Consider the following 15,273-nt stretch of genomic DNA (forward strand, 5'->3'; position numbering starts at 1 on the left):
ATCCATTTTCCTTACAAGCAGAGAGCTTCAAAGTTAGAAAAATGCTAAATTTTCAAATTTTTCATCAAATTTTGAGACTTTTCACCAAGGAAGGATGCAAGTTACCAAAATTTTTTACCACTATGTTAAAGCAGAATATGTCACGAAAAAACGATCTCGGAATCAGAATGATAACTAAAAGCATTCCAGAGTTATTAATGTTTAAAGTGACAGTGGTCAGATGTTCAAAAAATGGCCGGGTCCTAAGGTGTAAAATGGCTGGGTCCTTAAGGGGTTAAACAAGAAAATGCATAAAAACGGCACATAATGTGAACTGACCCCCTATTAGTCTAATACACTCCTTAGACTATAATGGAGCGCAACAATCTGATGATCGGGTGGGGAGTGAAGCGCGCTGCTGGGTGTTTCACCCGTCTATATTAGGTTTTAGGACTAATACTTGGTATGATCTAAACCAGTGTTTTCCAAACAGTGTGTCTCCAGCTGTTGCAAAACTTCAACTCCCAGCATGCCTGGACAGCCTTAGGCCGGCTGGGGAGTGAGGCGCGCTGCTGTGTGTTTCACGCGTCTATACTGTAATAGGTTTTAGGACTAAGACTTAGTATTATCTAAACCAGTGTTTTCCAAACAGTGCACCTACAGCTGATGCAAAACTACAACTCTTAGCATTCCCGGACAGCGAAAGGCTGTCTGGGTGTGCTGGGAGTTGTAGTTTTGCAGCAGCTGGAGACACCCTGTTTGGAAAACACTAATATAAACTTTTGCCGTGTCTTAACAGCATGTCGCTATATGTATTAGATCTCCCTAGAAAACCCCTTTAAAGCGCAACATGTAAAACAGAAATGGTAGTTCAGGAAAGTTACTTAAAGGGGTACTCCGGTGGAAAAGAAATGTTTTTAATTAACTGGTGCCACAAAGTTAAACAGATTTGTAAATTACTTCTATTAAAAAATGTTTACCCTTCCATTACTTTTTAGCAGGAGAAAATCCCCATTGCAAACCTATGCTGCTCTGGACAGTTCCTGATACGGACAGAGGTGTGAGCAGAGAGCACTGTGGTCAAGACAAAAAAAGGAAATTCAAAATGAAATTAATTTCCTTTGTAGCATACAGTTGCTAAAAAGTACTGGAAGGGTAAAGATATATTAATAGAAGTCATTTACAAATCTGTTTAACTTTCTGACACCAGTTGATTTAAAAAAAAAAAAACAAAAGTTTTCCAGCGTAGTACACCTTTAAGTCATGTCGGTCAGCCTAGCTCTGACGGACTCCAAGCAGTGTACATGTTGCATATTTGAGTAATATATAAGCCATTATGTAATTTACAGGCTTTGGACCCTATTGACTTCAAGTCCTTTATGTATATTAACTTCCTTAATGCTAAATGAAAGCACCTAAAATAGTCTTCACTAAATTAATTATTGAGTTGTAGAGACAATGCAACTACTTAACATAACTGGCTGTACTGCTGCTTCAGAAAAAATAAATGCAACACTATTTGAAAGCATCAAAGAGATACCAGCATGGAGGGAAGGGGGTATACCGAATCGTATACCAAGTAACTTGTATGGGAGGAGAGAACCCAAGGCAGAATCTTCAGAAAGTAGCAAAATCATACATAGAGAACCCACAACAGAAGCTGCAGGAGGAGGCAGAATCATACAGAGATAACCCTAAACAGAATCTGCAGAAGGAGGGAGAATCATACAGAGATAACCCATAACAGAAGCTGCAGGAGAAGGCAGAATCATAAAGAGAGAACCCATAACAGAAGCTGCAGGAGAAGGCAGAATCATAAAGAGAGAACCCATAACAGAAGCTGCAGGAGAAGGCAGAATCATAAAGAGAGAACCCATAACAGAAGCTGCAGGATGAGGCAGAATCATAAAGAGAGAACCCATAACAGAAGCTGCAGGAGAAGGCAGAATCATAAAGAGAGAACCCATAACAGAAGCTGCAGGAGAAGGCAGAATCATAAAGAGAGAACCCATAACAGAAGCTGCAGGATGAGGCAGAATCATAAAGAGAGAACCCATAACAGAAGCTGCAGGATGAGGCAGAATCATAAAGAGATAACCCACAATAGAATCTGCAGGAGGAGGCAGAATCATACAGAGATAACCCTAAACAGAATCTGCAGAAGGAGGGAGAATCATACAGAGATAACCCACAACAGAAGCTGCAGGAGGAGGTAGATATCGCATACACATGTGATGTGTCTGTAAAGCAGGGATGGAGATCACACAGAGGATGTGTACACATGGTAAAGGAATGAGGCTGTTCTGGTATCTCTGTATGATTCTACCGCCTCCTGCAGATTCTGTTATGGTTTATCTCTGTATGATTCCGCCTCATCCTGCAGATTCTGTTATGGGTTATCTCTGTATGATTCCGCCTCATCCTGCAGATTCTGTTATGGGTTATCTCTGTATGATTCCGCCTCATCCTGCAGATTCTGTTATGGTTTCTCTCTTTAGGATTCTGCCTCATCCTGCAGATTCTGTTCTGGGTTATCTCTGTATGATTCTGCCTCCTCCTGCAGCTTCTGTTATGGGTTATCTCTGTATGATTCTGCAGCTTCTGTTATGGGTTATCTCTGTATGATTCTGCCTCATTCTGCAGCTTCTGTTATGGGTTATCTCTTTATGATTCTGCAGCTTCTGTTATGGGTTATCTCTGTATGATTCTGCCTCATTCTGCAGCTTCTGTTATGGGTTATCTCTGTATGATTCTGCCTCATCCTGCAGCTTCTGTTATGGGTTCTCTCTGTATGCTCTGCCTCATTCTGCAGCTTCTGTTGTGGGTTATCTCTGTATGATTCTGCCTCATTCTGCAGCTTCTGTTATGGGTTATCTCTGTATGATTCTGCCTCATTCTGCAGCTTCTGTTGTGGGTTATCTCTGTATGATTTTGCCTCATTCTGCAGCTGCTGTTATGGGTTCTCTGTATGATTCTGCAGCTTCTGTTATGGGTTCTCTCTGTATGATTCTGCCTCATCCTGCAGATTCTGTTATGGGTTATCTCTGTATGATTCTGCCTCATCCTGCAGATTCTGTTATGGGTTATCTCTGTATGATTCTGCCTCATCCTGCAGATTCTGTTGAGGGTTCTCTCTGTATGTTTCTACCTTCTCCTGCAGCTTCTGTTGTGGGTTCTCTCTGTATGATTCTGCCTCATTCTGCAGCTTCTGTTGTGGGTTCTCTCTTTATGATTCTGCCTCCTCCTGCAGCTTCTGTTATGGGTTATCTCTGTATGATTCTGCCTCATTCTGCAGCTTCTGTTATGGGTTATCTCTGTATGATTCTGCCTCATTCTGCAGCTTCTGTTATGGGTTATCTCTTTATGATTCTGCCTCATCCTGCAGCTTCTGTTATGGGTTCTCTCTTTATGATTCTGCCTTCTCCTGCAGCTTCTGTTATGGGTTCTCTCTTTATGATTCTGCCTTCTCCTGCAGCTTCTGTTATGGGTTCTCTCTTTATGATTCTGCCTTCTCCTGCAGCTTCTGTTATGGGTTATCTCTTTATGATTCTGCCTTCTCCTGCAGCTTCTGTTATGGGTTCTCTCTTTATGATTCTGCCTTCTCCTGCAGCTTCTGTTATGGGTTATCTCTTTATGATTCTGCCTTCTCCTGCAGCTTCTGTTATGGGTTATCTCTGTATGATTCTGCCTCCTCCTGCAGCTTCTGTTATGGGTTCTGTCTGTATGATCCTGTGCACACAGACCTCACATCCCTATGTATTATTGAAGGAGAAAGGCCTGAAACTATTTGTAAGTTCCAAACCGCATGTCAGGGGTCTGAAAATAACCAAATGAATGAAGATTGCAGAATCAAACTTATTGCAAATCTTCTGATTCAGGTGATTAAATTATGTAAAAATCATTTTTCCATGTCCCAGAGCCAGAACCATATTGATGTGGGTCGTGTCCCATGATTCCCAAAGGAGTCATCTGAGGCAATGTAGAGAATATAAATTGTTCTAGCTGAACACCTGCCCCATTCACTGCGGCTCCTCTGCACGAGCGGCAACACTTCTCTTTATGTCTTAGAATTCGTGGACTATTCTTTATGCAGAATACAACAGTGTAACCCAATTCAATGCACAGAACAATCCAGCTGCTAAAAACTAAAGAAAAAAGTGTAAACATAAGGGGGGGTTCCTGCTGCGTGGGAGGCAACTCTGGAAATACTTGACATCTGACTAAGAAAATATAGAGTTGTGCAATGGAAAGGTGACAAAAAATACATGTCCTTCCCTGGTGATTCAGGAGACCCCCATAGACACACAAAAGGGAATACACATGAAAATCATTAAAGGGGTACTCCGGCCCTGTCCAAAGGATAGGGGGTAAGATGTCTGATTGCGGGGGTCCCGCCGCTGCTGGAAACGATGGAGGCTCCAAGTCTTATGCCTCCAGACCACGGGGACGGAGACGGCCGTCACGCCCCCTCCCATAGACTTGAATTGAGGGGGCGGAGCATGACTTCACACGGGGGCGGAGTCGTGACGTCACAATACTCCGTCCACGTGGTCGGGAGGCATAAGACTTTGTTTGGAAACACTGCTGCAGGCGTGACATCATCAGAAGCCCTGCTGGGGAGGACCTATTCCCTTAGGCCTCGTTCACATTGCCGTCAGACGCCGCTATTCGGAGTTCTGCCGGTAATCCGGGCCGAAGGGCAGGAGTTTATAGGAGAAGAAAAATTGTACAAGCTCTATTTTTTTTCTCCGCTACATTATTGTAAAATTACCGGATCAACAACAGACCCCATGCAATGAATGAGGTCCATTGGGACACGATAGTTTCTATTTGCATCAGGCTCGTTTTAGGCTCCCAAAAAAATTTAAAGAGAGCCGATCGGACCCTGAACGGGTCGGATGCGAATGGCAATGTGAACGAGGCCTTACTGTGCTATGCTGCTCTGAACACACAGCCAAGGGCAGTTCAGTGTGAGATGGACTGTGACTGGCTGAGACCGCACCCCCCCCCCCCCCCCCCCCCCCGCCCCCCCACCCTCAGCTCTGTGCACTGAACTCTATCAAGCACAATGTAGATATCATGACTCTGCAGCAGTGTTTCCAAACCAGGGTGCCTCCAGCTGTTACAAAACTACAACTCTCGGCCGCATTAATACATACAGAGAGAGAGCCTCACTGATACATACAGAGACAGCCCCACTAATACATACAGAGAGAGAGCCCCACTGATACATACAGAGAGAGCCCCAATAATACATAGAGAGACAGCCCCACTAATACATACAGAGAGACAGCCCCACTAATACATACAGAGAGACAGCCCCACCAATACATACAGAGAGAGAGCCTCACTGACACATACAGAGACAGCCCCAATAATACATACAGAGAGACAGCCCCACTAATACATACAGAGAGACAGCCCCACTAATACATACAGAGAGACAGCCCCAATAATACATACAGAGAGACAGCCCCAATAATACATACAGAGAGACAGCCCCACTAATACATACAGAGAGACAGCCCCACTAATACATAGAGAGACAGCCTCACTAATACATACAGAGAGACAGCCCCACTAATACATACAGAGAGACAGCCCCACTAATACATACAGAGAGACAGCCCCACTAATACATACAGAGAGACAGCCCCACTAATACATACAGAGAGACAGCCCCACTAATACATACAGAGAGACAGCCCCACTAATACATACAGAGAGACAGCCCCAATAATACATACAGAGAGACAGCCCCACTAATACATACAGAGAGACAGGCACAATAATACATACAGAGAGACAGGCACAATAATACATACAGAGAGACAGCCCCAATAATACATACAGAGAGACAGCCCCAATAATACATACAGAGAGACAGACGAATAATAATACATACAGAGAGACAGCCCCAATAACACATACATACAGAGAGACAGCCCCAATTATACAGAGAGACAGCCCCAATAATACATACAGAGAGAGAGCCCCAATAATACATACAGAGAGACAGCCCCAATAATACATACAGAGAGACAGCCCCAATAATACATACAGAGAGACAGCCCCAATAATACATACAGAGAGACAGCCCCAATAATACATACAGAGAGACAGCCCCAATAATACATACAGAGACAGCCCAAATAATATATACAGAGAGACAGCCCCAATAATATATACAGAGAGACAGCTCCAATGATATATACAGAGAGACAGCTCCAATGATATATACAGAGAGAAAGCTCCAATGATATATACAGAGAGACAGCCCCAATAATACATAGAGAGACATCCCCAATAATACATACAGAGAGACAGCCGAATAATAATACATAGAGAGACAGCCCCAATTATACAGAGAGACAGCCGAATAATAATACAGAGACAGCCCCAATAATATATACAGAGAGACAGCCGAATAATAATACAGAGAGACAATAATACATACAGAGAGACAGCCCCAACAATACATATGAATGGACAGTACAGAATAATAAAGGTAAGAATAAGCTTCGGGCCTTAGATCTAGACTAGATACATTTGTAACAAACCCTCAGCTGTGAGACGTATTAGGTCTGTACAAGGTTTTCAGTCTCTATTTGTTAAACATGAACGTTTTGATTCACTGACAACAAGCAGTGATCTTAAAAAACAATGAGGTCTCCACACGCAAGAGAAATAAGATTTATACATAAAACCTAAAGTAGTGAATTCTTAGTAGTGTACAGGTCCGACTCTCAAGACGGTGAAAGGGTTAATGGTCTGCAGGTCGGGGCCCGCAGTCGGCGGTGGCGAATCTTTCAGCTAGTGGCACGGCGTCCTATCATTACCGCGGAGCAGAGGCCGGTGCGGAGATTGATGATCCTGTCGCTCCGGCGTTTCACACCATAAAGTATGAGACGCGACATGACGAGGCGCAGCGTCTGCTGGGAAATGATTGTGTGACCATCGCGGGACCCGCTGATCACAGCCGAGATGCCACCGGCGCACATGCCAATCATAGCCCAGGTGGCCGGACGTGTCAGTCAGCACAACGGCGGCTTATAGTGCCGGCAGTGTGTACGACACATTGTCACGAGACAACCTGCCGTAACCAGAACGGCAGAAGAATTCTCCAACCGGTGGCTCTCCAGCTGTTGCAAAACTACAACTCCCATCAAGCCCTGACAGCCGAAGGCTGTCAGGGCTTGATGGGAGTTGTAGTTTTGCAACAGCTAAAGAGCCACAATTTGGGGAACAATCTGTTATATCGTGGCTAGACAAATCCCAGGCGCCAGGTCGGATTTCATCCTGGTGCCTAGGTTTTCGTCAGCTCTTTCCAATAGGAGTTGGCGATCATTTACTTAAAGGGGTAGTACTCCGGTGGAAAACATATATATTTTTTTTAAATAGATTTGTAAATGACTTCTATTAAAAAATCTTTACCCTTCCGGTACTTTTTAGTAGCTGTATGCTACAGAGGAAATTCTTTTCTTTTTGAATCTCTTTTTTGTCTTGTCCACAACGCTCTCTGCTGACACCTCTGTCCAGAGAAGCACAGGACTGCAATGGGGATTTTCTCCTGCTCTGGACAGTTCCTCATACGGGCATCAGGTGTCAGCAGAGAGCACTGCGGACAAGACAAGAAAGAAATTCAAAAAGAAAATAATATCCTCTGTAGCATACAGCTGCTAATAAGTACTGGAAGGATTAATATTTTTTAATAGAAGTCATTTACAAATCTGTTTAAATTTCTGGCATAAGTTGATTTAAAAAAAAAATATATATATATATATTTTCCACCGAGGTACCCCTTTAACTCCGCCTCCATTCCCCTGCTGATCCCCTGTTCTGTCTTTGGTTGGCACTCTGGAGGTACATGAGCAGCAGACGTCAGGTGACCGCCTCAGCCAATCACATGAGTAAAGAGCGTGACTGGCGAGGCTGATTGGTGACGTGACATCCGCTTTTGAACATCAGAGGGCCAAATGGAGGCATTTACTGCCGAATACAGGGAGAGATGAGGGGAAGGGGGGGGACACTAATGACTGTGACACAGGGAGAGTTGAGGGGGGACACTAGTGATGGTGACACAGGGAGAAATGAGGGGGACACTAGTGACTGTGACACAGGGAGAGATGAGGGGAAGGGGGGGGACACTAATGACTGTGACACAGGGAGAGTTGAGGGGGGACACTAGTGATGGTGACACAGGGAGAAATGAGGGGGACACTAGTGACTGTGACACAGGGAGAGATGAGGGGGGACACTAGTGACTGTGACACAGGGAGAGATGAGGGGGGACACTAGTGACTGTGACACAGGGAGAGATGAGGGGACACTAGTGACTGACACAGGGAGAGATGAGGGGACACTAATGACTGACACACAGGGAGAGATGAGGGGACACTAGTGACTGTCACAGGAAGAGATGAGGGGGGACACAAGTGACTGACACAGGGAGTGATGAGGGGGGACACTAGTGACTGTGACACACGGCGAGATGAGGGGACACTAGTGACTGACACAGGGAGAGATGAGGGGACACTAGTGACTGTGACACAGGGAGAGATGAGGGGACACACCAGTGACTGTGACACAGGGAGAGATGAGGGGGGGACACTAGTGACTGACACAGGGAGAGATGAGGGGACACTAGTGACTGTGACACAGGGAGAGATGAGGGGACACTAGTGACTGACAGGGAGAGATGAGGGGACACTAGTGACTGACAGGGAGAGATGAGGGGACACTAGTGACTGTGACACAGGGAGAGATGAGGGGACACACTAGTGATTGTGACACAGGACTGATGAGGGGACACTAGTGACTGTGACACAGGGAGAGATGAGGGGGGACACTAGTGACTGTGACACAGTGAGAGATGAGGGGGGACACTAGTGACGGTGACACAGGGAGAGCTGAGGGGACACTAATGACTGACACAGGGAGTGATGAGGGGACACTAATGACTGACACACAGGGAGAGATGAGGGGAACACTAGTGACTGTGACACAGGGAGAGATGAGGGGAACACTAGTGACTGTGACACAGGGAGAGATGAGGGGACACTAGTGACTGTGACACAGGGAGAGATGAGGGGACACCAGTGACTGTGACACACGGCGAGATGAGGGGACACTAGTGATTGACACAGGGAGAGATGAGGGGACACTAGTGACTGTGACACAGGGAGAGAGGAGGGGGGACACTAGTGACTGTGACACAGGGAGAGAGGAGGGGGGACACTAGTGACTGTGACACAGGGAGAGATGAGGGGACACTAGTGATTGTGACACAGGGAGAGATGAGGGGACACTAGTGATTGTGACACAGGGAGAGATGAGGGGGGACACTAGTGACTGACACAGGGAGAGATGAGGGGACACACTAGTGATTGTGACACAGGACTGATGAGGGGACACTAGTGACTGTGACACAGGGAGAGAGGAGGGGGGACACTAGTGACTGTGACACAGGGAGAGAGGAGGGGGGACACTAGTGACTGTGACACAGGGAGAGATGAGGGGACACTAGTGATTGTGACACAGGGAGAGATGAGGGGACACTAGTGATTGTGACACAGGGAGAGATGAGGGGGGACACTAGTGACGGTGACACAGGGAGAGATGAGGGGACACACTAGTGATTGTGACACAGGACTGATGAGGGGACACTAGTGACTGTGACACAGGGAGAGATGAGGGGGGACACTAGTGACTGTGACACAGGGAGAGATGAGGGGACACACTAGTGACTGTGACACAGGAAGAGCTGAGGGGACACTAATGACTGACACACAGGGAGAGATGAGGGGAACACTAGTGACTGTGACACAGGGAGAGATGAGGGGACACTAGTGACTGTGATACAGGGAGAGATGAGGGGGGACACTAGTGACTGTGACACAGGGAGAGATGAGGGGGGACACTAGTGACTGTGACACAGGGAGAGAGGAGGGGGGACACTAGTGACTGTGACACAGGGAGAGAGGAGGGGGGACACTAGTGTCTGTGACACAGGGAGAGATGAGGGTACACTAATCACAGACAGGGAGAGGGGACACTAATGACTGTGACACAGGGAGTGATGAGGGGACACTAATGACTGACACACAGGGAGAGATGAGGGGGGACACTAGAGACTGTCACACAGGGAGAGATGAGGGGGGACACTAGTGACTGACACAGGGAGAGATGAGGGGACACTAGTGACTGACACAGGGAGAGATGAGGGGACACTAATGACTGTGACACAGGGAGAGATGAGGGGACACTAGTGACTGTGACACAGGGAGAGATGAGGGGACACACTAGTGACTGTGACACAGGGAGAGATGAGGGGGGACACTAGTGACTGACACAGGGAGAGATGAGGGGACACTAGTGACTGACACAGGGAGAGATGAGGGGACACTAATGACTGTGACACAGGGAGAGATGAGGGGACACTAGTGACTGTGACACAGGGAGAGATGAGGGGACACACTAGTGACTGTGACACAGGACTGATGAGGGGACACTTATGACTGTGACACAGGGAGAGATGAGGGGACACACTAGTGACTGTGACACAGGGAGAGATGAGGGGACACACTAGTGACTGTGACACAGGGAGAGCTGAGGGGACACTAGTGACGGTGACACAGGGAGAGTTGAGGGGACACTAATGACTGTGACACAGGGAGTGATGAGGGGACACTAATGACTGACACACAGGGAGAGATGAGGGGGGACACTAGAGACTGTGACACAGGGAGAGATGAGGGGGACACTAGTGACTGTGACACAGGGAGAGATGAGGGGACACTAGTGACTGTGACACAGGGAGAGATGAGGGGACACTAGTGACTGACACAGGGAGAGATGAGGGGGGACACTAGTGACTGTGACACAGGGAGAGATGAGGGGACACTAGTGACTGTGACACAGGGAGAGATGAGGGGGACATTAGTGACTGTGACACAGGGAGAGATGAGGGGGGACACTAGTGACTGTGACACAGGGAGAGATGAGGGGGGACACTAGTGACTGTGACACAGGGAGAGAGGAGGGGGGACACTAGTGACTGTGACACAGGGAGAGATGAGGGGGGACACTAGTGACTGTGACACAGGGAGAGAGTAGGGGGGACACTAGTGACTGGACACAGGGAGAGAGGAGGGGGGACACTAGTGACTGTGACACAGGGAGAGATGAGGGGACACTAGTGACTGTGACACAGGGAGAGATGAGGGGACACTAGTGTCTGTGACACAGGGAGAGATGAGGGGGGGACACTAGTGACTGTGACACAGGGAGAGATGAGGGGACACTAGTGACTGTGACACAGGGAGAGATGAGGGGACACTAGTGTCTGTGACACAGGGAGAGATGAGGGGGGACACTAGTGACTGTGACACAGGGAGAGATGAGGGGACACTAGTGACTGTGACACAGGGAGAGATGAGGGGACACTAGTGTCTGTGACACAGGGAGAGATGAGGGGGACACTAGTGACTGACACAGGAAGAGATGAGGGTACACTAATCACAGACACAGAGAGAGGGGACACTAATGACTGTGACACAGGAAAAGGGGACACTAAAGTGACATGCAGCATCCTGACTCCTAGATTCATAACAGATTAGTCAGGCCCTGTGTAAGATGAATGAGCACCATGTAGTACCACATTTCCCCTGTAGGGGTGCTGCAGCTAAGTTCAGTTTGCCATATAGATGCACATCATAGCAACATGACAACTCAAAAAGCTCCTCAAATGGTTTCATTCATGGACCCCGCTGGGTATACGTACGATTTAACCTCATACAGGAGGAGAACAGGAGGGGATAAGGAGGAGAACATGAGGGGATAAGGAGGAGAACATGAGGGGATAAGGAGGAGAACAGAAGGGGATAAGGAGGAGAACAGGAGGGGATAAGGAGGAGAACAGGAGGGGATAAGGAGGAGAACAGGAGGGGATAAGGAGGAGAACAGGAGGGGATAAGGAGGAGAACAGGAGGGGATAAGGAGGAGAACAGGAGGGGATAAGGAGGAGAACAGGAGGGGATAAGGAGGGGAACAGGAGGGGATAAGGAGGAGAACAGGAGGGGATAAGGAGGGGAACAGGAGGGGATAAGGAGGGGAACAGGAGGGGATAAGGAGGGGAACAGGAGGGGATAAGGAGGAGAACAGGAGGGGATAAGGAGGGGAACAGGAGGGGATAAGGAGGAGAACAGGAGGGGATAAGGAGGAGAACAGGAGGGGATAAGGAGGAGAACAGGAGGGGATAAGGAGGGGAACAGGAGGGGATAAGGAGGAGAACAGGAGGGGATAAGGAGGAGAACAGGAGGGGATAAGGAGGAGAACAGGAGGGGATAAGGAGGAGAACAGGAGGGGATAAGGAGGGGAACAGGAGGGGATAAGGAGGAGAACAGGAGGGGATAAGGAGGGGAACAGGAGGGGATAAGGAGGAGAACAGGAGGGGATAAGGAGGAGAACAGGAGGGGATAAGGAGGAGAACAGGAGGGGATAAGGAGGGGAACAGGAGGGGATAAGGAGGGGAACAGGAGGGGATAAGGAGGGGAACAGGAGGGGATAAGGAGGAGAACAGGAAGGGCAGGAGACCTGACATACTCCGCCGTACAGTATTAGTCAGCAGATCACTACATGTAATACAATGGAGATGTAACATTGATCGTTACAAAGTAATTAACACTAAACTAACATCAACAATATGAAAATCAATTATCTCAGCTGCCGAGGTGTAAAGATTATACCACCGCCATAATGGTCATTATAAGAAACACGTCAACATCGCAATCCTGATCACCTGACTGCACCCACAAATAAAAACACGGATATAAAGATTCTGTATATGTGGGAGTACTTACTGATCAGTATATTCTTATATACAGACGGTAGTAAAACATTAGTTATATTCTTGTATATAGGAGCAGTATTATAGTAGTTATATTCTTGTATATAGGAGGCAGTATTATAGTAGTTATATTCTTGTATATAGGAGCAGTATTATAGTAGTTATATTCTTGTATATAGGAGGCAGTATTATAGTAGTTATATTCTTGTATATAGGAGCAGTATTATAGTAGTTATATTCTTGTATATAGGAGCAGTATTATAGTAGTTATATTATTGTATATAGGATGTAGTATTATAGTAGTTATATTCTTGTATATAGGAGCAGTATTATAGTAGTTATATTCTTGTATATAGGAGAAGTATTATAGTAATTATATTCTTGTATATAGGGGCAGTATTATAGTAGTTATATTCTTGTACATAGGAGGCATTATTATAGTAGTTATATTCTTGTATATAGGAGCAGTATTATAGTAGTTATATTCTTGTATATAGGAGCAGTATTATAGTAGTTATATTCTTGTATATAGGAGGCAGTATTATAGTAGTTATATTCCTGTATATAGGAGCAGTATTATAGTAGTTATATTCTTGTATATAGGGGCAGTATTATAGTAGTTATATTCTTGTATATAGGAGCAGTATTATAGTAGTTATATTCTTGTATATAGGAGGCAGTATTATAGTAGTTATATTCTTATATATAGGAGCAGTATTATAGTAGTTATATTCTTGTATATAGTGGGCAGTATTATAGTAGTTATATTCTTGTATATAGGTGCAGTATTATAGTAGTTATATTCTTGTATAAAGGAGCAGTATTATAGTAGTTATATTCTTATATATAGGAGAAGTATTATAGTAGTTATATTCTTGTATATAGGGAGCAGTATTATAGTAGTTATATTCTTATATATAGGGAGCAGTATTATAGTAGTTATATTCTTGTATATAGGAGCAGTATTATAGTAGATATATTCTTGTATATAGGAGCAGTATTATAGTAGTTATATTCTTGTATATAGGAGCAGTATTATAGTAGTTATATTCTTGTATATAGGAGCAGTATTATAGTAGTTATATTCTTGTATATAGGAGCAGTATTATAGTAGTTATATTCTTGTATATAGGAGCAGTATTATAGTAGTTATATTCTTGTATATAGGAGCAGTATTATAGTAGTTATATTCTTTTATATAGGAGCAGTATTATAGTAGTTATATTCTTGTATATAGGTAAATTGTTACTTTGATACATACATAGGTATTAATGGCCTACGTGACTTAAAAACAGTAGAATCACCCATCATAGAACAGTTCCAGGACTTGCCCCTCTACTTGCGGCACAAATGACGCAATGAGAAAGGTTGTGATCGTCCAATTGTAGTTATTTTCCTTTTATTTAACATGAAGAATTGCAGAGTTAATTCATCCCGGCATGAACAAGCCTCAGCCCTCACAATAAGAGACGTGCGTTTCTAATGAATCGAAGGCCTCGGCGAGCCGGAGAGCTTTAATTTCATGCACCAAACATTCGCAACGTCTTAATCTATAAAAGAAAACCGATCTGAGGATGATGAGGAGCAGACGAAACTAAGACAATACTATTGTAAATAATATTAAAGGGGTTATCCAGGAAAAAACTTATTTTTTATATATATCAACTGGCTCCAGAAAGTTAAACAGATTTGTAAATTACTTCTATTAAAAAATCTTAATCCTTTCAGTACTTATGAGCTTCTGAAGTTGAGTTGTTCTTTTCTGTCTAAGTGCTCTCTGACGACACATGTCTCGGGAACCGCCCAGTTTAGAAGATGTTTGCTATGGGGATTTTCTTCTAAACTGGGTGGTTCCCGAGACACGTGTCATCAGAGAGCACTTAGACAGAAAAGAACAACTCAACTTCAGAAGCTCATAAGTACTGAAAGGATTAAGATTTTTTAATAGAAGTAATTTACAAATCTGTAACTTTCTGGAGCCAGTTGATGCATAAAAAAAAAGTTTTATCCTGGAATACCCCTTTAAAGTGTCCATCTATCACAGTGTTATCCAAGCAGGGTGCCACCAGCTGTTGCAAAACTACGACTCCCAGCATGCCCGAACAGCCGTTGGCTGTTCGGGCATGCTGGGAGTTGTAGTTTTTCAACAGCTGGAGGCACCTTGGTTGGGAAACAGTGGTCTACCATTTACACCAGGTTCACATAACAGAAGAACGACTGACGGCAATGGAATAAATCGGGCTAGGAAAGTGCAGACATTGCAGTCCCCATAGACGGCAATGTATTCCGCCTGTATCGCACAGAATAAATTAGTTCTGTCATTCTTTGGGCCAAATACATTGCCGTCTATGAGGACTTAAATGCCTGCGCGGTGCTAGTGCCGAGAAGAGAGGGTTGAAGGGTTACTCCGGTGGAAAACATTTTAATTTTTTATGTTTTTTTTTTTT

At 45.2% G+C, this 15,273-nt stretch overlaps 1 protein-coding gene across 1 annotated transcript in view; it reads right to left on the reverse strand.

The window, feature by feature from the left end:
- TRAPPC9 (trafficking protein particle complex subunit 9) overlaps positions 1-15,273 on the reverse strand; it is a 602,485-nt gene that overhangs the window by 537,719 nt on the left and 49,493 nt on the right. The gene's annotated exons all lie outside the window — the stretch shown is intronic.

Source organism: Hyla sarda, chromosome 5 (assembly GCF_029499605.1).
Source record: "Hyla sarda isolate aHylSar1 chromosome 5, aHylSar1.hap1, whole genome shotgun sequence".
Taxonomy (NCBI): Eukaryota; Metazoa; Chordata; class Amphibia; order Anura; family Hylidae; genus Hyla; species Hyla sarda.